General features: G+C 39.3%; 2 long non-coding RNA genes across 4 annotated transcripts in view; one reads left to right on the forward strand and one right to left on the reverse strand.

The window, feature by feature from the left end:
• The window catches only part of LOC147582514 (uncharacterized), an 874254-nt gene extending 859013 nt beyond the window's left edge, over window positions 1-15241 (forward strand). Inside the window, exon 6 of the long non-coding RNA XR_015249212.1 lies at window positions 14897-15241. This is a non-coding gene — a long non-coding RNA (uncharacterized LOC147582514). The remainder of the gene's footprint in view (window positions 1-14896) is intronic.
• LOC147582516 (uncharacterized) overlaps window positions 1-25441 on the reverse strand; it is a 188020-nt gene that overhangs the window by 146578 nt on the left and 16001 nt on the right. The gene's annotated exons all lie outside the window — the stretch shown is intronic.

A 25441-nucleotide genomic window follows, 5' to 3' on the forward strand; every position in this document is an offset into this window, starting at 1 on the left:
TGCTTCAGATTCTGTGTCTCCTTCTCTCCCTGCCCCTCCCCAACTTGTGCTCTGTCTCTGTCTCTCAAAAACAAATAAACATTAAAAAAAAAAAAAAAACTTAAAATATCCTCTCTAAAAAATACTTACCCACACTAGTTTGCCATGAAATACATGATTATACTACACGAGTCTTATACACATCGTGTTTGCAATGTGTCTCTTGGTAAACGGGAAATTACTCATTAGTGTGACATTAGATTGATTTTATCAGATGACAAGAAGCATTACTTAATGGCAAATTTTATATGTAGGAACAAAGGGAACAAAGTTGTTGCATTTGGAAATAAATACTTTATATAATTATTATAGAGTTTTTGATGTCGTAGATACTGCATCAGGAACTGATTGGATAAGAATGGTTTACCATCAGTTCCTAATGCATTGCCTTCAGCATCTAAACAAGCATCAGTGAACACCTCATGTTAGATGTGCATGATGTGTTTATGGCTAGACAGTAAAATAAGCACTCTTAATTGACCCCTGAAGAGAAATGTTTCTCAGAGAAGTGGTCCCAAAATGCTAAATCACCTATCATTAGCCTACCACTCTTACAGATTTATCACTGAAACCAAATAACTTAATCTGGTTCTGTGTTATAACACATTGGTACTTTCCTTGCTAAATATATAACTAAATAAAGCAGCCTAAAGTTGCTGATCATTTTTATAACTTGGGGAAAAAATTAAAGACAAATTTTGGGTTTTCTTTGCTTTGTTTTTAAACTTAAGGGTCTATGGGGTTTAAATAGGTATTGCTATTTGAATTGGGATTATTTCCCACAGCTACCACTGAAATAAATGTAATTATAGGAAAAAATGCTACCAAGAAATTACTATAAAAGATAACCTGTTAGTTAAATTCTACTTTTAATTAGCCTAAAGCCATTTGTACTTCTAGCATTTTTTAGTTAAAAGGTTGAGGCAGTTTGACAAACTAGTTCATTTTACTTCACTTACTATTCACCTATCAAACATTTGCTGAACATCTATTGTATAGAAGCTACTATCCTAGGCACTTGTGATATAGGAGTGAGTAAAATCATTGTCCTAATGAAGGATACCTTCCATACTAGTGAAGGGAGTGGACTAAAAGTTAATTTATGACATTCTGTGTGAAATCAAGAGTTTCCAGAAGAGGGGTGCCTGGGTGGCTCAATTGGTTAAGCATCCACTTCAGCTCAGGTCATGATCTCGCCGTCTGTGAGTTTGAGCTCCACATCAGTCTCTGTGCTGACAGCTTAGAGCCTGGAGCCTGCTTCAGATTCTGTGTCTCCCTCTCTCTCTGCCTCTCCCCCGCTCGCACTCTCTCTCTCTCTCAAAAATAAACATTTATATATATATATATATATATATATATATATATATATATATATATATATTTTTTTTTTTTTTTTTTTTAAAGAGTTTCCAGAAAAATAACAGTCTTGAAATAGATAGACTTTAACATGGTTGGAACAATATTGTCTACAAGCAATAATGCAAATTTTGTGTATACATACTTATTAAATTTCAGAAGCAATGTAATAAGTTCCCTACCATAAACTGTTATATATATATTTTTTTCATATGTTCAGCTGAATATGTTCCCCAAAGAGAAAAAAGACTACTGCATAGGATCTCTGAATAGTCATTCCTACAGGTAATGTGAGATATAAATTTAACATTTATTACATTAAAAAAAAATATATATGGTCATACAGCCCACTTCCAGTGGAGTGTTCTATTAAAAGAAACACAAGCTAATGGCCATAAGTAATTATAAAAATAATCCCCAATTCTAGTCATTAGTCTGACAAAAACCATTAAAGGAAAAGCAATTTGGGGCCCCTAGGTGCGTCAGTTGGTTAAGCGTCTGACTCTCAATTTTGGCTCAGGTCATGATGTCACAGTTTGTGGGTTCAAGCACCGCATCGGGCTCCATGCTTACCGGGCAGAGCCTGCTTGGGATTCTCTCTCCCTCTCTCTCTGTCCCTCCCCTCTTTGCTCTCTATCTCTCTCTCTCAAAATAAGTAAATAAGAAAACATTAAAAAATTTTAAAGGGAAAGCAATTCATAACCTTGAGCCATACTTATAGGAATCTCCTCTCTTGTTCTTACTGCCCCACAATTGCTTGAGAGCCTCTGAATCTCAACTCTCTAAGAGCTGCCAACTGCAGGACCCCAGCCCTCCTGGCTTTTTGTATCTTTCTTCCTCTCCTTTCCTCCCATCTTCAGTTCTCTCCCTCTGCCTCCCCATTTCTACCTCCCTTCTCCCCTCCCCTCTCCCTCTCAAGACCCTACAGAACCTGGATTCTCTTCTAGTTCCTTCCATTCTTCCTTGCTTGCTACTCCATTCCCAACCACTCACATAGCTAGCTCTCTCACTTCAAGTCTCTACTCCTCCTCAAAAACACCTTCCCCAACTACTCTATTTAAACTAACATGTGTGTCTGGCTGACTCAGTCGGAAGAGTCACAAAAGTGTGACTTTTGATCTTGGGATTGTGAGTTCAAGCCCCACTTTGGGTGTAGAGATGACTTAAATCAATAAATAAACTTTAAAAAAAATAAGATAGCAACTCTAATTTCTGTCACTCCCTACTTACTCAGCTTGATTTTTCTTCATAGTATCTATCACTACTTGACATTTAGTATATTATATTTTGTTTGTTTGGGTTTTTTTATTCTCTGTCTTGCTTATCAAAGTTTAGGTAGCTTGAGGGCTGGGACCATGTAGTGTTCACTGAGGTATCCCTAGCATGTAGAAGATTCCCTGGCATCTAGTGGGCTTTTAATAATTGTTTGAATAAATGTGTTTTTTGTGCTGGAAATCATCACTTCTTCTTTTCAGAACAATAGTGCATATCTAAATATGAAATTTTAGAAAGACCCTTAATTAGTCTCACCTAAGGGGTGGTGGGAGGGTGAGAGGTTTTACAATCAAGCCCTATACCTTTAAATACAATCCATATGCTGATGAGTCACAAATTCGTATCTATAGCCCTGACTATTCCCTGAGCTCTAGACTAAAATATACAACTCTTGGATTGGATAGATTGGACTTTTAAAAAATTTTTTTAATGTTTATTTATTTTTGAGAGAGAGAGAGAGAGACAGAACATGAGTGGGGGAAGGGCAGAGAGAGAGGGAGACACAGAATCTGAAGCAGGCTCCAGGCTTTGAGCTGTAAGCACAGAGCCCTACATGAGGCTTGATCACAAACCACAAGATGATGACCTGAGCCAAAGTTGGACACTTAACTGAGTGAGTGACCCAGGCACCCCTTGGATTGGATAGATTGGATGCAATGGGATCCTGAAAGTTGAAATGAGGACAGATCGGAAGTCCATGATGAAGCTGGGGACGTTGAACCTCTAAATTTTGAGGAGTTTGGTAGTGAAAGTGGCTTCTCTACCTCCTCTTCCTTCCCTCCAACTTGAGGGAATTAACCCTGCACTGCCTGAGAAAATTGTAATGACCTCTACTACAGTAGTTTCCATGCCAGACAAAGCTGAGTCTCCTCAGGACCCAATCCCCACACCCTTTTTTGCTTCTAGACTTGTACGAAGACACAGTCCCAGCACCCAGCAGGCCCTTAAAGGTGAAGTACAAAATGTGACCCATAAGGATATGTGCTCTACTCCAGAAGAACTACTTGAGTTCTCTAACTTACACAGATAGAAATCCAGAGGATAGGGTAGAAAAGGATAATAAGAGTGTGGAAAAATGTTGGAATGAACATAAAGCTGAATCAGGCCAAATTCATTGATATGAGCGCACTAAGTAGAGATTTTGCATTTAATGTTGCAGTGTAGAGAGTTAGAAAGGATCATAATAGTTTGGTTGGTTGGCTGATACATGGACCAAAAAAGGTGATCTACAATGAGTGAGTCAGAAATGCCAGACTTACCTTGGTTTAATGTAAAGAAAGTGTCCAAAGTCTTAGGGAGATTGGAATGTTAGAATGGATTTGTCATTTAAGACTTGCTCACCTACCTTAGGAGGGTCCAGGAAGACATACCTTGACCACAACTGTGACCTACAAATTCACGAGGGAACCATAGATCCTTGAAAAGCTCCTCTAGAAGTCAGATCTTATAGTGGGAACTGCCATCATTGAATTAGGGAACCTAAATATGAGGGGAATGATTGGATCCTGAAGGGGTTGCAGTGCTCAACCAGCAAAGGTGAAGGGGGCATGGTTTGCATAAGCAACAGTGGATTCAAAGCAGCAATCAGAATAGTCTAACTCATGTGGACTATAACACTGGTTAGTCAATCATGGTGTTCCTAGAAGGAAAATACATAGGAAGCCTACTAAATTCTTATTTTTCTGTTTAAGCAGAAAAGTTCTAGGTCACGTGAACAAAAGTCTAATCTGAACCATAAAAAGTCACCACTCTCCATCAATTCCCAGACTTGAACCAGTTTACATACCCAGAACTCCTGGAGTGAATGGGAGACTTAATCCCCTTGAGGCAGAACCCCAGGACAGTTAAAAACTTATATTGTTGGAGCATCTAGGTGGCTCAGCTGGTTAAGCATCCAACTTCAGCTCAGGTCATGATCTCATGGCTACTGAGTTCAAGCCCTGCATGAGGCTCTGTGCTGACAGCTCAGAGCCTGAAGCCTGCTTCAGATTCTGTCTCCATCTCTTTCTGCCCCTCCCCTGCTCACACATACTCTCTCTCTTAAATATAAATAAACATTTAAAAAATTAAAAACAAAAAACAAAACAAAATTTATACTATCTTTTTCTCAGTCATTCCCAAAGAGACCTACAGCCTTTTACCAGGGTAACTATGAATTGGGGAAAGGAAATAATCAGACCTTTGGGGACTATGGACACTGGCTCTACACTAACACTAATTCCATAAGGACCAATATGTTACTGTGGCCCACAAATTATGGAGGTCAGGTGTTCAATGAAGCTTTAGCTCAGGTCTGTCTCACAGTGGGCCCAGTGTGTACCTAGACCCAACCTGTGGTTATTTCCCATTTTCCAGAATACAGAATTGGAGCAGATATACTCAGAAACTGGCATATCTCTCACATTAGTTCCTGATCAGAATTGGCTACTATTGTGGGAAAGGGTATGTGGAAGTCACTAGAACTGTATATACTAGGAAAATAGTAACCCAAAGCAATGCTTCACTCCTGGAGGAACTGCAGAGATAAGTGCCTTCATGAAGGACCTGATAGAAGCCAAGAGTGGTGATTCCTACCATATTTCCATTTTCTGCCAATTTGGCCTTTGCAAAAGACAGATGGATCTAGAAGAATGACTGGATTATTTCAAGCTTGATCAAGTGCTGTACCAGATGTGTTTTCATTGTTTGAACAAATTAACACATCCCTTGGTACCTAGTATATAGCTATTGATATGGCAAATGCTTTTTTTCCATACCTGCCAATGGGGACCACCAGAAATAGTTTTCTTTCAGCTGGTAAAGCTGGCAATACACCTTCACTATCCTACCTCAGGGATATATCAAGTCTCCAGTCTTCTGCCATAACTTAGTTCACAGAAATTTTGATCACCTTTACCTCCACAAAATATCATACTGGTCCATTATATTGATGACATTATGCTGATGGACCCTAGTAAATGAGTAGTAACAATTAATCTAGACTTATTGATAAGATATTTAGTTGTCAGAAGGTAGAAAATAAATCTGAAAAAAATTCAGGAGCCTTTTACTGCAGTGAAATTTCTAGGGATTTGCTAGTATAGAACATGTCAAGAAAGCTCTTCTGAGGTGAAGGGTAAGTTGTATCTGGACCCTCCTACAACAATGCACAGGCACAATGCCAGTGAGCCTTTTTAGATTTTGGAGACAACATCTCCCTCTTTTGGATGTGGTACTTAAGCCCATTTACTAGTAATTGAAAACGCTGTTCATTTTGAGCAGGGACCAGACCAAGATAAGACTGCAATAGCACAAGGCTGCTGTGCAAGCGGCTCTTCCACTTGGGTCATATGGTCCACAGATTCAATGGGGCTTGGAATGTTAGATAAGTATGTTGTTCAGAGCCTTTGGCATGTCTCTATAGGTGAGTCACAGTGCAGACCCTTAGGATTTTGGTTCAAAACCCTACCAACCTCACCAAATAACTATTCTCCTTTGAGTAACAGATCTTGGCCTGATACTGGGCCTGAGTGGAGACTGAATGCTTTACCATGGACCACTAAGTTATCATGTGACCTGAGATACCCCTCAAAAAGTGAGTGTCATCTGATCTAGCATGCCATAAAGTTGGGCATGCACAGTAGCATTCCATTATCAAATGGAAGAGGCATATATGTGATGTGGCCTAAGCAGGCTCTAAAGACACAAGTAAGTTATATGAAGTGGCCCAAATGCCCTTGGTCCCCCTTCCTGCTACACTGCCTTTTCTCTCCCAGCCTGCTCCTATGGCCTCATGAAGAGTTCTCCAGGACCAGTTGACAGAGGAAGAAAAGACTCAGGCCCGGTTTACAGGTTGTTCTGCATGATAGGTAGACATCATCCAAAATGTACAGCTGCAGCAGTACAGCCTCTTTCTGGGATATCTCAAAGGATGGCAATGAACACAAATCCTCCAGTGGGCAGAACTTCAAGCAGTTTACCTAGTTGCTCACTTTGCTTGGAAGAAGAAATGGCTAGAAATATAATTATGCATTGATTCATTGGTTGTGGCCAATGTTTTGGCTGGATGGTCAAGGGTTTGGAAGGAACATGGTTAGAAAACTGGTGGCAGGGAAATTTGGGGAGGAGGTAGGGGAATAGACCTTTCTGAATGGGCAAAACAACCGTGAAGATATTTGTGTTACATGTAAATATGCACCAAAGGGTGACCTCAACAAAAAAGGATTTTAATAATCAAGTGGATCAGATACCCATTCCATGGATAACAGTCAACCACTTTCTCCAGCCACTCTTTTTATCCTCCAATGGGCTAATAAACAAAGTAGCCATGGTGGCAAGGATGCAGGGTTTGCATGGGCTCAGCAACATGGATTTCCATTCATCATGGCCAATCTGGCTACTGCTGAGTACCCAATCTGTCAGCAGTAGAGACCACCACTGAGTTCCCAGGATGGCACCATTGCCTAGGGTGATCAGCCAGAACCTGGTGACAGGTTGATTACATTGGATTACTTCCACCATGAAAGGAGCAGCATTTTGTTCTCACTAGAATGGACATTTACTCTGGATATATATTTGCCTTCCCTACATGCAATGCTTCTGCCAAAACTACTATGTGCATGGGTTTATAGAATGCCTTATCCACCATCATATTACCCCACCCAGCATTTTTTCTGAGCAAGGAACTCATTTCACAAAGAATTATAACAATGGACCTATTCTCATAGAATTAAGTGGTCTTACTATGTTTCCCACCATCCCAAAACAGCTTTCCTGACAGAATGGTGGAATGGCCTTTTGAAGACTCAGTTACAACATCAGCTGGTAATACCTTGTAGGATTGGGGCAAGGTTCTCTAGAAGACTGTATATACTCTAAATCAGCATCCATATATGGTATTGTTTCTCCCATAGCCAGGATTTGCAGGTCCAGGAATCAAGGGGGGGAAATGGGAGTGGTACCACTCACTTTTACCCCTAGCAACTCACTAGCACAACTTTTGTTTCCTGTTCCCATGACCTTAAGCTAGAGGTCTTTGTTCCAAAGGGAAGAATGCTTCCACCAGGAGACACAACAATGATTCCATTGAACTGAAAGTTAAGACTCTTGCCCAGCCACTTTGAACATCTCATGCCACCGAATCAACAGACAAAGAAGAGAGTTACTGGGCTGATTGGGGTTATTGATCCTCACTCCCAAGGAGAAATTGGGCTCCTACTCCACAGTGAAGGAAAGGAAGAGTATATCTGGAAAACAGGAGATCCTTTAGTGTGTCTTTTACTATTGCCATGCCCCATGGTTAAAGTCAACGGAAAACTACAACAATGCAATCTAGGCAAGACTACCAATGGCTCAGACCATTTAGGTGTGAAGATTTGGATCACCCCACCAGGTAAAGAACCATGATCAGCTGAGGTGCTTCCTGAAGGCAGAGAATACAGAATGGATAGGAGAAAAAGGAAATTATAAATACCAGTTTAGCCACATAACCAGTTACAGGAATGAACACTGCAATTGTCATGAGGGGTTCTCCTTATTTTTAATGAGTGTGTTTGTGTATGTGTGTGCACACACATACACAGCAAATATCTTTGTTTTCTCTCTTGTTCCCTTATCATATAAGTATTGCTAATTTTAAATCATAGTACATAAGTTAAAGAATATCAAGAAGAGTAGACTTTACTCGAAGACCTCCTTCTTCTGGGGAAGGGATTTGTGCATTTTGGGTTATATGCAGGATAGTCCTATCATGTTAGGTGGAATGATAACCTTGTTATTATATTTATTTGGAGATTAAGTATGGATTAAGGAGATGCTGCTGGGTGGCTAAGATGACAAAGAGTGGACTGTGATAGTTTTATGTGTCAACTTGACTGGGCTACAGAATATCTACATATTCGGTCAAACAGTATTCTAGGTGTGTCTGTGAGGATATTTTTGGATGAGATAAACATTTGAATCAAAAGACTGAGTAAAGTATATTGCCCTCTGTAAAGAGGGTAGCCCTCATCCAATAAATTGAAGGCCTGAATAGAAAAAAAGAGGCTGAACTTCTCACATGAAAGGGGGAGCTCCACTTGCCTGACTCCCTTGAGCTGGGACATCAGTCTTCTGCCCTCATGCTGGAACTTCCACCATTGGTTCTTCTGGATCCCTAGCCTGCCAGCTATAGATCTAGGGACTTCTCAGTCTTCATAATTATGTGAGCCAATTCCTTATAAAAAGCTCTCTCTTTCTCAGTAGGTAGATAGATAGATTAGATAGATACTTTTGGTTTCATTTTTCTGGAGAACCCTAATGTAGTGGGCATCCCCATTTTGATGGACTACATTAACACACCAGAACATAAATTATTTTTTTGAACTCATAAATTTGCATTTTGCCTATCTTCACCATCTCAGCTAAAAGCACTGGCATCTAACTGCTCAAGTCATGATGCTAGGATTCACTTTGACCCCTCTCTGTATCATTCCCTCCAGCTAATCCCAACTATAGACCATATCTGACAACCTTCATCATTACTACTGTTTCCATCATAGTCCAAGTTCCCCTGTCTCCTGTATTTCTGTAAAAACTTCCTCCAGGTCCCCCTTTCCATTCCCGGGGAGACACTGCTTAATTGTTAAGAGTAAAGACTCTAGAGTCGGAATGTTCCACTAATTACTGAGTATTATTGAGAAAGTGGCTTGACTTCACGTGCCTCAGTTTTCCCATCTCCAAAATGGAAATAATAAACTCATGAGGAGCTTATGATGATGAGAGAAGAGTATACATTTAAGTGCTTAAAACAATGTCTGGGATAAAATAAGCATTCAAATATTAGCTATTAACATAATAATTATTCATTTATTACTTTATTACTATTATGTGTGTGTGTATTTCTAAAAGCCATTTTCTCCCTAGATAGCCAGAATAATCATTAAAAAAGGGAGGGGGGACAATGGAATACTACTTGGCAATGAGAAAGAATGAAATCTTGCCATTGGCAGCAATGTGGATGGAACTGGAGGGTATTATGCTAAGTGAAATCAGTCAGAGAAAGACAGATATCATATGTTTTCACTTATAGGTGGGTCTTGAGAAACTTAACAGAAGACCATGGGGGAAGGGAAGGGGAAAAAACATAGTTACAGAGAGGGAGGGAGGCAAACCATAAGAGACTCTTAAATACAGAGAACAAAATGAGGATTGATGAGGTTTGGGGGAGAGGAGAAAGTGGGTGATGGGCATTGAGGAGGGCACTTGTTGGAATGAGCACTGGGTGTTGTATGTAAGCCAATTTGACAATAAATTATATTTTAAAAAAGGGAGGGGGCATGACTTAGACCTACTGTGGTGATCATTTTGCAATATATATAAATATTGAAACATTATGCTTTATACTTAAAACTAATATAAAATAATATGTCAGTTATGCCTCAATTTTTAAAATACAGAATATAATTCAAATATATGTAATGATGTCATTGCTCTTGGCTACCTAGAGATGAGGCTTGACCACAACTGAGAGAACCTCCATACACATATGAACAATAAATATTTTGAAGAGGAGTAGAGAAACAAGGGGCATGATTCCCCTGCCCAAAATCCTCAACTTCACATTAACTGCAATACAATAAATGCTGGTTACTGCTGCCTACTTTGCATGTTTTAATTAATACCTACCCTTCCCAGGTTATGCCAGATAATTTGTTCCCTGTATTTAGGAGTCCAGGTTCCAGCAGAAACCTGATAGACACTCTAAAAGGTAACTTAAGGAACTTCACAAAGGCCTAGACAGGGTTAAAGGACTTAGAGTCTTTGAAGGACCCAAGGACTTTTAACTGTGGCAGTAGCAGAGATCCAATACCACTAGTCGTAGAGGGATGAAAGTAGAAAGAATGGTCACCAGAATTGGCCCTAAGAAAGGCGCCACTGACAAGTATATATATGTCTTAAGGCAGAGAGAAAAAGTCTCTATGAAATCATAGCCTAGATGGGTGTGGGAGTTCAGAAAAAAATATTCTAACTTCTTTCCTCCTCTTGCCTTTTGAGCTCCATCTAGTGTTTCCCATTGGTTAAACTCACCTGGAAGACAAAAGGCAAAAGAGCCCAGATTATATAGTCTGAGAGGTGAGCCTACTGGTACACAGAAGAGTAGAAAGTATATATGGAAAGGTAAATGCAAAATTTCCAGTACAGTTCATCACTGTCTTTCCTCACCATTCTCTTCTGTCCTTTATCTGTACGAAAAACGCATGTACCTTGAAACAGAAGATCCTGTACCCATTTTATTGACGCTGGGTATGATGTCAATTCAGTTACACCTACCTCAAACCTAAATTGCAAAGTTAGTCATCACCAGTGTTCTTCAAATGTGGCAGAAGATGGGAAGGAAAAGAAACAATTAATGTTCAAACACAGTTCTATTAACTGAGACTCCTGTGAGCTTTTTAAACCACTACACCAACAGGCACTTCTTTGTACTGTCCAAAGTGATCGGCCTCAATTACCAAGGGGAAATTGGGTTGCTGCTACACAGTAGGGGCAAGAAAGGTTATGTCTAGAACCCAGGGATTCATTGGAATACACCATAGTGTATTCCCAAAACATATTCCCAAACACAGAAATACTGGTCAGTGGAAATAGTGGTGACCCAATAAAGACAAGACCACCAGGGACTTTTATTCTCTAGGTGCAAACATTTGATTTGCTCCACCAGGTAAAAATTCCTGATGAGCCAAAGTTCTGGCAGAGAGTAAGGAATTGATGTTATGATTATCAACATAGGCCTGTGACCAGCTACAGAAGCAGGAACTACAGCAACCTCCGATTTCACAGAATTCTGACTTCGGTGCCCTGGTGGAAGTGGATATTCTCTTGGATACTAGGATCTCCAAAAACACCCATCCCAAGGCTTTAAGGAGAGGAAGTAATTCCTTAGGTGGAATATTAAGTAAAATGTAAGAGAGGCAATTCCCATCCCCCTATCTCAAACATGAAGAGAATAGTGCCTAATGGATTAAACAACCTGCTCTAGAATGTTATTCCTTCAGTCTTTACACAGCTGGCTTCTTATTTCCAAACTCAGCTCAGATGTGACCTCTTCAAAGAAGTCATCCGTGACCACCTGTTTTCTAAAGTAATGCATTCTCCCCACCCTTATAATCACACTCACTCTTAGGTATGTCTTATTTCCTTCCTAGCATTTCACACACTCTGAAATTAGTTTTATCTCCTTGTCGACTCTATTTCTTCCTCACTCCAACAAGCCTATGACTTTGTCTTATTTATTCAATAGCTAGAACAGTGTCTGGTGTATAAAAGATGCTCCAGGGGTGCCTTGGTGGCTCAGTTGGTTGAGCACCTAACTTCGGCTCAGGTCATGATCTCGTGGTTTGTGAGTTCAAGCCCCACATCGGGCTCTGTGCTGACAGCTCAAAGCCTGGAGCCTGCTTCGGATTATGTGTCTCCCCCCTTCTCTGCCCCTCCCCTACTCACGCTCTGTGTCTCTCTGTATCTCAATAATAAATAAACATTTAAAAATTTTTTAAAAAGATGCCCCCAAAATACTTTTGCATAACATAAAGACTGATGACCTCTAAGATCATAAAGCAAGAGAGACCTCATGCCAGAAGATTTCTAGAGGAGTCTTTTCTACATGGAGAAACTCAAAAGTATAGTTCTAGGACTGACAAGAGCATTCTAAGATATTCTGTGATTATTCATACTATTCATACTCTCTATCTTAAAGTGACAATGATGGCATATGGATTCAGAAGGGAAATATTTAAGTAATGCTTGGATTTATTATGAGGACAAAAAATATGGATTTAGGGGGAAAAGAGCACTAGATGTGACCCATATTTGTCCTGTTATAGTCTTTCTTTAAAAGAGGCAAAATGCAGTTTGGAATGTGTAGTGTGATAAGGACTTGCTTACATTACAAGGACTGTGAAGAAATTTGTGAGGTCCATGAGGACTGTGATTTATTCCTCTCTATCATGCCATCACTTAGAAAAGCTACTGGCAGTAAGAATGGGAGGTGGAAGGGTTTGAGAAACTTTGTGAAATCCTTTTGTGTCCATATCACAGAAGTCAGGCACACCCAGCAACCAAATGCCACCATGGAAAATGTACCATCTGAGGTAACCTTTCATTTCCTTAGGAGGCAAGTGACAGACCACAATGCTGTAATTTCTCATCTGTTTAACTAAACAATCCCAATCCTGTTGTGCTTATTTGGACCAGAGACATAGAGTGGACGAGTCTGTTCCCCATTATTAATTCACTGAACTGGACTTACGAACAATTTGGGAATGGAGACCATGGCCCATATCATATCAATCACAGATTTTAAACACACACACACACACACACACACACACACACACACACACACAAGTACCCTAGTTTAATAAATCATAGGCCCTCTGAGAACCCACATGACATCCCATGTGCTGGATGGTATTTCCGAAAGCTCTGAGAAAGCTAAAAATCATACACAGCAAGCAAGTCCCTGTTGAATACACATCTGAGGAGCTGTGCATGCCTTGTTTATTCCAGCAACTTTATGGAATAAATCACACAAAACAAATTAGTTTCAGATGGTAGGCTATGAAGAGCTGATGTACAGTATAAAGGAAAGTGAACTCCCACTTTTGACCCAACTACTTCCCATCTCGAGCATCTCAGAATCCAGATGCAATTCATGCTGAAAATGCAATGAAGATCAGAAAGTTAATAATTGGTGAGGATTGGAGATTTCAAAAAGCAATCTATGAGTATTGTTAACTCATTGTATTGTCTTATGATTTTCCGTTGTTTTACGTGAAACTATGGGTAAAATTGAACCTATCCTTTTCTTTTCCCTTCATTATGGGTAGTAATAAAAAATAAATCTCTTTGTGAAATTTCTTACCTGTACGGTAATTCCATAACAGATTCAAATCAATACACACTTAAATACCTCACTGCATAGCACACTGGGACAGTCTTTTGTATTCCTGAAAAAGACATAATGTCTTTCCCCCCCCCACCAATCTTTTTTTCTTTTTTAATGTTTATTTTTTATTTTTGAGAGAGAGAGAGACAGCGCATGAGTGGGAGAGGTGCAGAGAGAGAGAGAAACACAGAATCGAAACCAGGCTCCAGGCTCTGAGCTTTCAGCATGGAGCCTGACACAAGGCTTAAACTCATGAACCATGAGATCATGACCTGAGCCCAAGTCAGACGCTTAACCAACTGAGCCACACAGGCACCCAATCTTTTTTCTTTTTAATTAGCTTAGTAAAATTGACTTGTTTTGATGTATAGTTCTATGAATTTTAGTACATGTATAGAGACATAGAACCACCATTGCTCTTCAGGGTACAGAACAATTCTATCACCCCCTTAATTCTCTGGTGCCACTAATTTATAAACTAGTAAGTTTAACCACTGGCAAACCACTGGTCTGTTCTCTGTCACTATGGTTTTATCTCTTCAAAAATGTCATATAACCTTTGTTCTCATCTAAATGAAACTTTTCACTCATCTAAATGCCGTCGAGATTCATCCAAATTGTTGCCTCTCTTAATAATTTGCTCCTTTTTGCTGCTGAGTAGTATTCCACTGTATGAATGTATCACAGTTTCTTTATCCATTCACCCACTGAAGGATACTTGAGTTTTTCTCAGTTTGGGGACAATTATTAATTGAACTGCTATAAAAATCTGTGTACAAGGTTTGTTGTGAACATAAGCTTTCACTTCTCTTGGGTAAATACCTAGGAGTGGAATTACTAGGTCACATGGTACATGTATGTTTGACTTCATAAGAAACTCCCCAACCTTTTCCAGAGTGGCTGCACACAATATCTTTTTCACAAGTAAACTACTAAAACCAGTTAAAAGCGACCCCCTGATAGCTTGCTCATTCACATCTAGGTGATTACAACAATGTTACTCACCATGATGAAATATTGTCCCTAAAATAATCAGAAGCATTTGACTTCGTTTTCTTTCTTTTCACTTTTAAGGCATCAATCAAGTTTTTAATACTTTAACATGATGTTTTAAACAAAATTAGATGCTTGAAAGTTGTAGCAATGTAAAGCCTAAGGAATCTACTTTTAAACGAGGAAATTTTAATGAGAGAGGAAGAACTGAGGGAAAGTTTTCATCATAGCTAAGTTTGAGCAATTTAACCCAATGTCATATGTAAGAAGTCCAATTTTCAATTCACAAATAAACCTCCCCCTCCCTTCCTTCAAAAACTTCCACCCTAGGCTAATTGCAAAAGAAGAAAACGGAACATGAGCTCCAGCCAGAAAAGATTCACAGCTGCCACTCTTTAGTTGCTACTTTAATGGAAAACACATGTGCAAGATACCACCCAGGAGACAACTGTGCTCTGACAAAAGGAACGTCACCAGAAAATGACCCACGTGAGAGGACTTATTCTCTTGGATAGGCCGAACCCAGAAAGAAGGTTGATAGTATTGTTCTTATATAAATATGTGCTGGTCCAAAGATGAGATGTGGGACAGAAATTGATCTGTAGCAACCAAGTTGAAAGGCAATGATGTAAATTAGCCCTCAACAATTCTCACTCTACAACAATTTTACCATCAGATTTGAGGAGTTCTTAGCAAAGTTAACATGAGGAGAAATCCTGCAAAGGAATTGGAAGCCAGGGCACAATGATGAGTGCAATTATTAAATAGTACCATTAATACACATTAGCTTCCTCCTATTACAGATAGCCAGCCAGCACTGTTCCAAGTGCTGTACACATAGCATTATGTGTGTATATATATACACACACACACACACACACACACACATCTATACATCCCTAATTTACAGGGTAGGGATTATATGCATTAGCTTAGGCTGCCATAACAAAATACATAAAATGGCTTGAAAACAGGAATTTCTCAAAGTTCTGGAGAAGAATGAGATCAAGGTGCCAGCCATTTAGACTGATGAGGGCTCTCTTCCTGGTTCGCAGATGACCACCTTCTTGCTATGTCCTCACGTGGTGGAGAAAAAGAGGATGTGAACTCTCTGGTCTCTTCTCATAAGAAGACTAATCCCATCATGAGGTGCCACCCTCATGACTTCACCAAAGCCTAATTATCTCCCCCAACCCCAACTGCAAATACTGTCACATTGGAGTTAAGACTTCAACATATGAATCTGGGGGGGGGGAGGGATACAAGTAAGACCATAGCATCCACATTACAAATGAATGATGTTTTGAGAGGTTATGGAGTTTATAATGGATCATTCAGTCAACAATCAGCACTTAAGCTTGAATCCAGGGCTGTCTGATTCTGGAGAATAATATCTACTATTTATTGACCGTCCATTAAGGTCTGGGTGAATTTACACAATATCTCTAATCTTCACAGAAAATCTTGCAAGTCAGTATTCTTCCCATTTACAAATACGGAAACTCTGGCCTAACTCAGGAACCATCTGAACCTAATTTATTACACATAATGTATCCTGGTGCTTCTAAAAGTATGGTCCTCAGACCAGCATCATTGCCATATTTACATGGAAACAAAATAGAAATGCAACTTCTTGGGCCAAACAACAAACCTACTGAATCAGAAACTCTTGGAATGGTGTCTACAATTTGTGTTTCAACATGCCTTCTAGGTGATTCTGGGTCATGTTAAGGTTTGAGATCAATTTGTTCCATAAATTTATTAGAATAATTAATATATTCAAAAGTCAATAATAACTGGTATATCTGAGATTCAAATACAGGTCTACTTGGTGTCAAAGCCTTTTTCTAAATGATACTGCCCCATCTCAACCTTATCAAAGGAAGATCTTGAAGACTGAACATTTTAAATGAAGTGTGACTGCAGAGCATAATTCTGAATTCTGCTTTGCCACTATAATGCTAATCAGCTCTCCTACCTACAGTAATATGATATAGGGAAATGTCGGAAGGACAGTCCCTGAGAATTGACAATGATGCATTCCACTGATAAAAAAACACCTTGTGATATAAACTAGGAAACCAAGCTTTGTGAAATTTTAATTTGGGCCTGACAATTTTGTCTCTCATTTAGTGAAAATGAGAAATAAGCTAGTATAGGAAACAGTACAGAACAAAGTTTCTTTTTTTAAAAAGTGAAGCTCATACCCTTTTGATTTATTTTTTTAAAATCATGCTTAATTCATCTGATCAACCACTGCTTCATCTCCATGAAGTTGCCGTATAGTTACACCATTTTTCCTTCTGAGGAACAAGACCATATTGAAAGTCTGGATAGTTTACAGAAAGAGATAGAAGTCTGACTATAATGGAAATGGCTAATTGTCAGAGAGAGGTGAATAAAGGAGCTTGATGTCATGTCAAGGCCTTTTAAAATCATTTGAAAGGCCAAAGCATTTTGATAGAGGTTATTGCCAATGCAATTATGATCACCTACACATGTGATCAGTATCACCTCTAAAGCATTTGATTAAAAATATTAATGAGCATTGCTAGTCCTGCTGTGTTTTACATGTAGTAAAGCTCCTTTAATCATCACAAACATGTGAGGTCAGTTCTAGGATTATTCCCATTTCACAGATGAGGGAATTGAGACATAGATAGGTTTAGTAACTTGCCAGATTAAGCCTATTAAAGAACATTTGCTGGACATTCGTTCAGACACGGATGCTTGACTCTGGATGGATGGGCTCAGTGTTGCTCTGCATCTGGATTCGTTCCAAAGGCCCATCTGTGAGGCTGCCTGACGCCTGGGGTGGGACAGTGCAGCCTTCATAGCGTTGGCACTCCATCTGGATAGAGTGAAGAAGAGCAGCAGTGTGATGCTGCAGCAGATCTGACAGTCCCCTCGCTCTAGTGAGAGACCAAAGTGATAAAGGGACAGACTGGGAACTATAATTCTATTGGCCTATTTGTTTTCCACCTGATTCTTTTTTTTTTTTATTTTTTTAATGTTTATTTTTGAGAGAGAGAGACAGAGCATGAGTGGGGAGGAGCAGAGGGAGAGAGAGACACAGAATCCGAAGCAGGCTCCAGGCTCCGAGCTGTCAGCACAGAGCCCCACACAGGGCTCGAACCCACAAACCATGAGATCGTGACCTGAGCTGAAGTCGGACGCTTAACTGACTAAGCCACTCAGGCGCCCCTGTTTTCCACTTGATTCTTGAAAATAAACCTAGTAATCATTTAGTTTGTGGTTTTCATAACTTCACTGACTCCTAACACATTTGAGTCAATGAGGCGAGGATTAGCATGATCTGTGGATGTTCAAACTTCTCATATATGGAAGAAGAATTGAAATCCTTTAAAAACATATCATCAGCCAGCAGAAAGACGTCCGTGTTTTTCTGCTTCAGAGTTGTAAATGGATGTGACTTAAGCCCTAATTGGGAAAGACTGTGTGATTTATAATAGCAGATATTCTTTTAAGTAAACTTCCCATACTCTTTTATTCCATCTACCAAAAACAAAAGCTGTTTTCTGCAGAGCATGTGGAGGTGAAAAGGGCTTTCCAAAGAAATTGTTGTGTGTGATTTTTTATTCTGTCCTGGTTTGGGAAGTTCATCTGAGCCTAAGATCATCGTGTGCAGCTGACAGGAAGTTTGCTTGATGGCTTTTGCCTTTCACACCCCTGCTCCCTTTATCTAAACAGACAGATTTCCCACTTTCATACTTCTTCCCCCCTTCTTCCTTCCGTTCACGCATACCTTCACTCTGCCCATCCACTCTGATTCTATTCACTGACACCAGAAGGAACCCTCTGGAAAGGGAGGTAAAGGTTCTATAACATCCAGGGGAGGCTTTTAGTGCAGTAATTAATTAATCAATTGTCACTGCAGGCTATGTCCAGACTTCCCAAATTGTGTAGGTTGAGAGCCTCCTATTTTGAGCCCCTCTTTTGCTCCTTTGTAAGCATTTGAGCTCATTCAATGTGCTGGGAGCTCCAGAAAGAGGCAAGACCTATTCCTTGCCCTTAATGAGCTCATGCTTGCCTGGGTAGAGGTGAGTGGGTTTATGGGTAACAAAGCTCTCCCTAGTTTATCTGAACCCAAATAGATTCATTTACAGGGCAATTTCTCTTAAAACCCTATATGAAGAAGGTCCTGTCAGGCATCAAATTCACAAATCTCCTGGGTTGAGAATGGTAAGATTTCTGGTGTAAAATGATGAGTTTGGGAATCAGACCCATTTAAGTCCAAATCCCAGCTCTGCCTTGGACAAGCTACTGAGTCTCACAGCGTCTCAGTTCTCTGTACTATAAAATGGGAATGAAACTGGCCTCAAGAGTCTGCATGAGGATTAAGTGAGAAAATGTCATACAAAGCACCTGGCATAATTCCTAGCACACAATAAAGGTTTGTTTCCCTTTTCTTTTTCCTCCCTTCTTCCCAGACCTCACAGGAAGAGGGGTGTGGCCTCTTTAATGAGAGGACATGAAAGAGGCTTTAATAATATCAAACACTTCTATATCACCTGCTACGTCCCAGGCACCATTCTAAACTCCTTACATATTTTAACTTCCCCCCAAAATGCTATGAGATAAGCACTATTATTATCATCTCCACTTCATAAGTGAGGAAACCAAGGCACAGAGATGCCAAGTAACTTGCCAAGGTCACACACACTGTGATTCATACCCAAGTTATCTAGCTCTTAACCATCATGCTATCAGGAGGCAGATCATGAGAAAAAAGCTAACTGCGGCTGGAATCTGAGTACACAAACCAGCAGTCCTCAGATAATGGGCTCTATTTGTTTGGCAGTGTTTTAAAAATCAAGAGAGTCCACATTAGAGCCTATATTTCTGACTTCTCGCAAAAAAAGTTGGAAGATCTGGCAATATGCAGCCATCCTTGTGGCAATAAGCCACTGACTGGTGACTACTCTCTGGACTAAACACATGTTCTCTAGTTCAGCACAGTTACCAGTGTTCACAGTTTTATTAGGTAGGCCCAGCTTCACTTCTGACCTGCACATGCATTTGAGCTTGTGATCCAGAATTAGGCAATGCACTAAACATACTCTCGTCCATAAAGATACAAGAACTATGTTCAATAATGTACACCCAGTGGTCAAAATATTTGAATGACATGAAAGCACAAATGAATGCAGAAAAAGAAGTCTGAGTAAAAAGCAATCAACAATCAGGTTCAAATCACAACCACTTATTTAAGTTTGGATTAGCCTTTGAGCCATATGTGCAAGACTGTACACATTTCCACACCTAAACCAAAAGCAAAAAATGCAGGTTTTCTTTTAGGCCACAGGGCTAAGAACCATTTGCCTTCAATGTTAAAAACACCCTTCTTTGTTTGGCATATCTGGACAAGGTAGCTTAAATTGTCATGTACTACTTAATTCAAACAATAACTTCTAAATCATTTTCTTCTTTTAGCTCTTTGGGCCTTGGTGATTGGCACGATCTTGGAGAACAGACAGATATATAGCAAAACTTTCCTAGAAACCTGGAAAATGTGGGGAGGAAAAGGCATGGAACCTTCTCTGCATAAGCCTATGAGAGAAAAGGAATCACTTCAATTTACAAGGAAAGAAACTGAGACTAAAGAGCTATCCAAGACCATACAGCCAGCTGACCCAGCATATTCTGAGCTGAGTCTATGTTCTTTCTAAGACTTAATACTACCTTTTTCAGAGTCTATCAACCTAAAAATCATGTTTAAAGAAGTGATCTATGGTATCACCATTTGTACCAAAATGATATCACACACCCTGTGTGATATCTTCCTAACAAATCTATCTTTGCCCAAGAGGGAGTTCTAATATTACTCATCAATAACCCTGGCTTTGTAACATCTGAATTTTTTTTGTTTTACCTTCTCAGTTTTATTAAACTGAGATCAAAATAAACCTCATTTTTTTTTACCAGTTTATAATCATTTTATTATGAACCTGCAGTAAGGCTTATTATTTACAAATCACTAAGTGAAATTTTTAAAAACCATTTTCTTCCTCTAATCTCTCCCATCCTGCTTTCTTAGAAGTACACAAAGCATTTCAACCACTCCCAAATTCCCTCTTGATACCCTTAATGATTCTGAAATATTTTGTTATTCCCCAAACACCGCCCTAAAGACAAATCATTGGACTCCAGGCTCTTTACACTGCCAAGTTGAATAGAGTTCAAATGTTCTATCTAACTAGACTCTAACTTACAACAAAGACACATATAGTAGATGATGTGTAAGATATTCCAAAAATACCAAGGCAACAGGAAAAAAATCTCTGTCATCAAGAGGTCCTCCCAGAATTTCTTGTAATCTGAAATAATAATTTCTATCAGGACCCTGTAACCTGGTCATACCACATATGTGTATATCCTAATACACTAATAACATAAGTCAACTTTCATACTAGTAATGTATAACTCAAGATTTCTCAATTAATATTACAAAATTTATTATTGTTTCTGTAAACATGAGAGCATGCACAAAGACTTGAGGAGGAAAAAAAAAACAAGGAAAATAAAAATATCCTGGTAAAATAAAAATTTTAAATAAAATTTTGAGTCATTTAAAATACAACATTGTTTTTTAATTAAACCATTCCACAGCATGGCATAAATGTGAAAATAGGACGCAGAAAGAGGTTTTCCAAAATAATATGGGACCCACTAGAAATTTCTTTTATGTTAAAAAAAAGTGGTCCATGGAAGAACAGTTTTCCAATTGACCAAAGCATAACCAGGCATCTCTTCCACTAGAAGTTTCATCAAAAGACACACTTCCCCTTACCTCAAAGTTTCGATTCCAGAACCACTTCTTGCCCAAGTTTACTGGGAGTTTTTTTAAACTTTGAGCTAATCTCACTTAGAAGATCTTTGGAGGCATGTAAAGTTTAAGGTAAATTCTCTTACTATTTTCAGAAACATATGAACAAAAAAGCAAACTATGTAAAGCTACACAAAAAATGATTGAATTTATTTTTCCAACTGTAAGCTCCTTGAAGATAAGGATTCTCCTTTTCTTCCATCACTGTTGTATTACCTGCATCTAAAATAATGCAGAGCACATAGAAGATACTTAATAAATTCAGTGCTTACATTAATAACCTGAAAAATTCTCTGCAGCCCTGCAATTTTCAAAGGTTTCATCATACAGTTTTCCATGGCTCTTCAGTTCACTAACCATAAAGCCACCTGACCTGAAAGAAACCCCAGAGACCGAACAGTAGTTTGCTCTGTTCATTAACTCGCAGATTTTTAGAGTTTTAGAGCTATTGGGATATTGGAACCTGCCTTTGAACTCTTTTCTTTAACATAAGAGGAAAGTGAGGTCTAAGCTCTCAGGTTAAGTGACTTAGCCTTTATTATCCAGCTGAGAGGTGCCAAAGCCCATCTTGTTATTTCCTATATCTGCCTCTTCACTTCCCAAAAAAATACTTGTAGACTTGAGGATTTCATCTTTAATACCCTCCCAGAAATTGCACGTGGCTTCCCCTTAAGCCGTGGTGGAATGGGCCACAATTTTAATATAATGTACCAATTTGCTCAACTGAAAAACAGGTGTTTGACTGACTTGCAGGGTCTTGCTTTGGGGGAAAGATCTGTTGAGTCCACCTGAAAACCTTAAATGTTTTAATACTCTTACATTACTTCATGAATAGCTCAGGGGCTGGGGGTGGGGCAGATATTGTTGTTTCCTGTCCCTCATGTATTGAGACAGAAGGCAAAAACCTTCAATTTGGCCACAAGAGGGCAGCTACAACATTTCCTCCTTGATTTTTGCAGTTCTAACCCAAGGACAAACGTTATTTCAAGGGCCCAGCCTGCCATAGATCACTGATAGCAACTTTCAACCGAATCCTCAATATGTCACAAAACATTCTTTCACGGTGTTTCTTGGGACTTTTTTGTTTGGTTTTTAAACAAATTATTTTCCAACTTCTTTCCAGATCTAGAGAGCCCTCTTTTAGAACTCTGTGCCAAGATGACCGTCTACAAAGATCTTTGGAGACCAATAAATCGTTAGGCTAATTTGGAAACCCACAGAAGAGGTTTTATTTTAATTATGCTTGACCTCAGATAAAAATAAAAACAATAATGATCATTTGATTCCTCTACACTTAATAAAGCTTGTCCTAAGTGCTTTACAGGATTTGCCAAGTATTTACCCCATCTCACAGCCATCATTCGTCATTCTCATTTTTGTGATATCCTGAAATCTTTCAAGTCAAAATTTATTGTGGAATTTTATCACTTTTAAACAGTGGGAGGTCTGCAAACAAAAATCAGAGATTAGTGATAGCTAAATTCCGTATCCTTGTAGATCTACACAAACATAAAGTCAAGTTTATTTCATTTTTTAGATGAATAGAGTTGAGAATTAATTTGAAAAGTAAATGCTTGGTTACATTTTTAAATGTGTATGTGTGCATTTGTGTGTGCATGTGTGTACTCACTAATAATTACTGATAATAACTACATAGGATGTGTACTACTTTGAATTTGTACACAGGTAGGTATTTCCTTCAAGTTTTTTGAGGGGTTTTCCCTAAGCATCCTATTTTAAATTGCAGTCCCTCCCAATTCCCACATATTCTATCCCCATTCCCTGCTGTATTTTTCTCTATGACATTTATCAATATCTGTCATACTTTTTATTTTACTTGGTTTCTGTAAGTCTCCTCTTCCAACGCCCTCTCCCCAACTGGAGCAAAAGCCCTATGACAAAGGAAATTTTGTCTCTTTTGTCTATTGCCATGTTCTCAAAGCTTGAACAGTGCTTAGAACATCATAAGTACTCAGTAATTCAGCAGCTTGGTGAAATCACACACACAAAAAAATGGGAACATGTTACTACAAACTGGCATTTTAAAATCTTCAGTAGTGCCTAATTTGTACTACATTTAAATAGACCGCCTTTAAATAGATAATAACCCACTTAATCAGAATTGAAGCATATTTCTTAAGCAGGTATCTTAAACAATACTTGGGTTCACAATTATTGCTGAGAGTACCCTCTTGTCCCAGAAGTCAATTAAACCAGGACTGAATTCTCAGTGAACTTGATCCTTTAAGAGATATCACAGCATCACTTGAGCAAAGCAGTGGCATAAGGAAAAGAGCAATAAGGGGTTCATAGTTCTAGTTCTGCCCTGGCCGTTAGTTAAACAGGAGTAAGGCAGTTCATTTAAAGTTAGTGCCTTAACATATCCATCCAAGAAAATGGGTATAACACCATCCCAATCTATATCAAAGAATTTTGGAGTCTCATGAAACAGTGAAATGTGAAAGTATTTTGGTAAGTATGGAGTATTTTTCAAGTGCAAGATGATCTTAAAATCAGTGTTTCTTGCTCTCTGCTATGTAATGCCAACATTTGGTGTGGTCAAAGAATTATATATGATGGTTTAATAGACAGTTATAGGCTAGACGCAGTTCTCTCAGTCAAGAGACATTTGTCAGGCCCTCCTTGGTACCCAGCCCCCAGACCTTCTTCTTGCCACAGCTGGGCATATTTGGCCCTGGCCTCTCTACCCCATCCTGTCTCCAGGATACATTCTGATCGAAACAGAAGGCATTTAAGGGAGCTCTGGCCCCATAACAAGGAATTCACACATGTCACAGTATTCAGTCCAGCCCTGATCATGTGCCCCGATGCTGGTAACTAGGTATCTTCCTTCTTTTCCCAAGACAACCAGATCAGGAATTCACCTCCTCTTGGAAGTATTTTCAAGAGGCATTTGTCTTAATCCATTCAGTCTGCTATAACAAAATCTTTTAGACCAGGTGGCTTATAAACAACAGAAATTAATTCTTCATAGTTCAAGATCAACGTGCTGGCAGGTTTAGTGTCTGGTGACAATTCCTGGTTCATAGCTGTCTTTTCATTATGTCTTCACATGGGGTCTGTCTCAGAAGGATGCAAATCCCATTCATGAGGACTCCACCCTCATGACATAAGCACCGCCCAAAGGACTCCCACCTCCAAATACTGCCACAATGGGGAGTGGGTTTCAACATTTAATTTGGGAAGACACAAATATTCAATAAATATTGCTGAATGAATGATAAAAGGCTTTATGCCAGTGTTCCCCTAGGTTTAGAGCTCTGCCAGGCACTTGCCAATATTCCCCTCATATACAACACCTCTTACCTGCTGTCAGATTCTCTGATGCTGGCTGACCAATTAGCACTCAACACTAATGAGGTTCACTTCTTCCTCAACTCCTACCACTTTATTTAACCACCTTTGGGATTTGTCACTGATTCCAGTCGACTCTATAAAGTCAACTGCTTGCCTTGTATGTTCTTGGCTGCCATACCCAGGGGACACCATGTTCTATTGCCACCCTGTACTCCCTCAGGACATCTATAGTGGTTCATGTCATCAGGGCCTGCCTCTCTTGGTTCCTGATGCAGCTCATGGCTTACCCCAGACTGAATGACCCTCACTACAGTTAACTGAAAGGATGCTATTTAGTCATGCCTATCATGGGTAGAGCCCTGGGAGTATACAAACAGGGCAAGCAATGCCCAACCTTGAAAAATGCTATGTTCCAAAAGTTTGTTTGTAAATAGTTTCTCTAGCACTTGAGAATGCATTTTCTGAGTCTTCATAAACAATTCACTTATTTTAATAGTCATTCCTTCAAAAATATTCATTATCTCCCTACTTTGCACTAGTCACTGCTCTTGGCACAGGGAGACAAAAAGAAATGAGACTCAGTCCCCCATTTCCAGAAGTTCACAAAATAACAAAGGAGACAGTGGTAGAAGTAAATAATATATATGCAGTGCAGCATGTGTAAAAATAGAGGAATGTCCACAGCACAGCAAGGACAAGAAAGAGAAGGC

Source organism: Puma concolor, chromosome A3 (assembly GCF_028749965.1).
Source record: "Puma concolor isolate L17-30 chromosome A3, mPumCon1.1.hap2, whole genome shotgun sequence".
Classification (NCBI taxonomy): domain Eukaryota; kingdom Metazoa; phylum Chordata; class Mammalia; order Carnivora; family Felidae; genus Puma; species Puma concolor.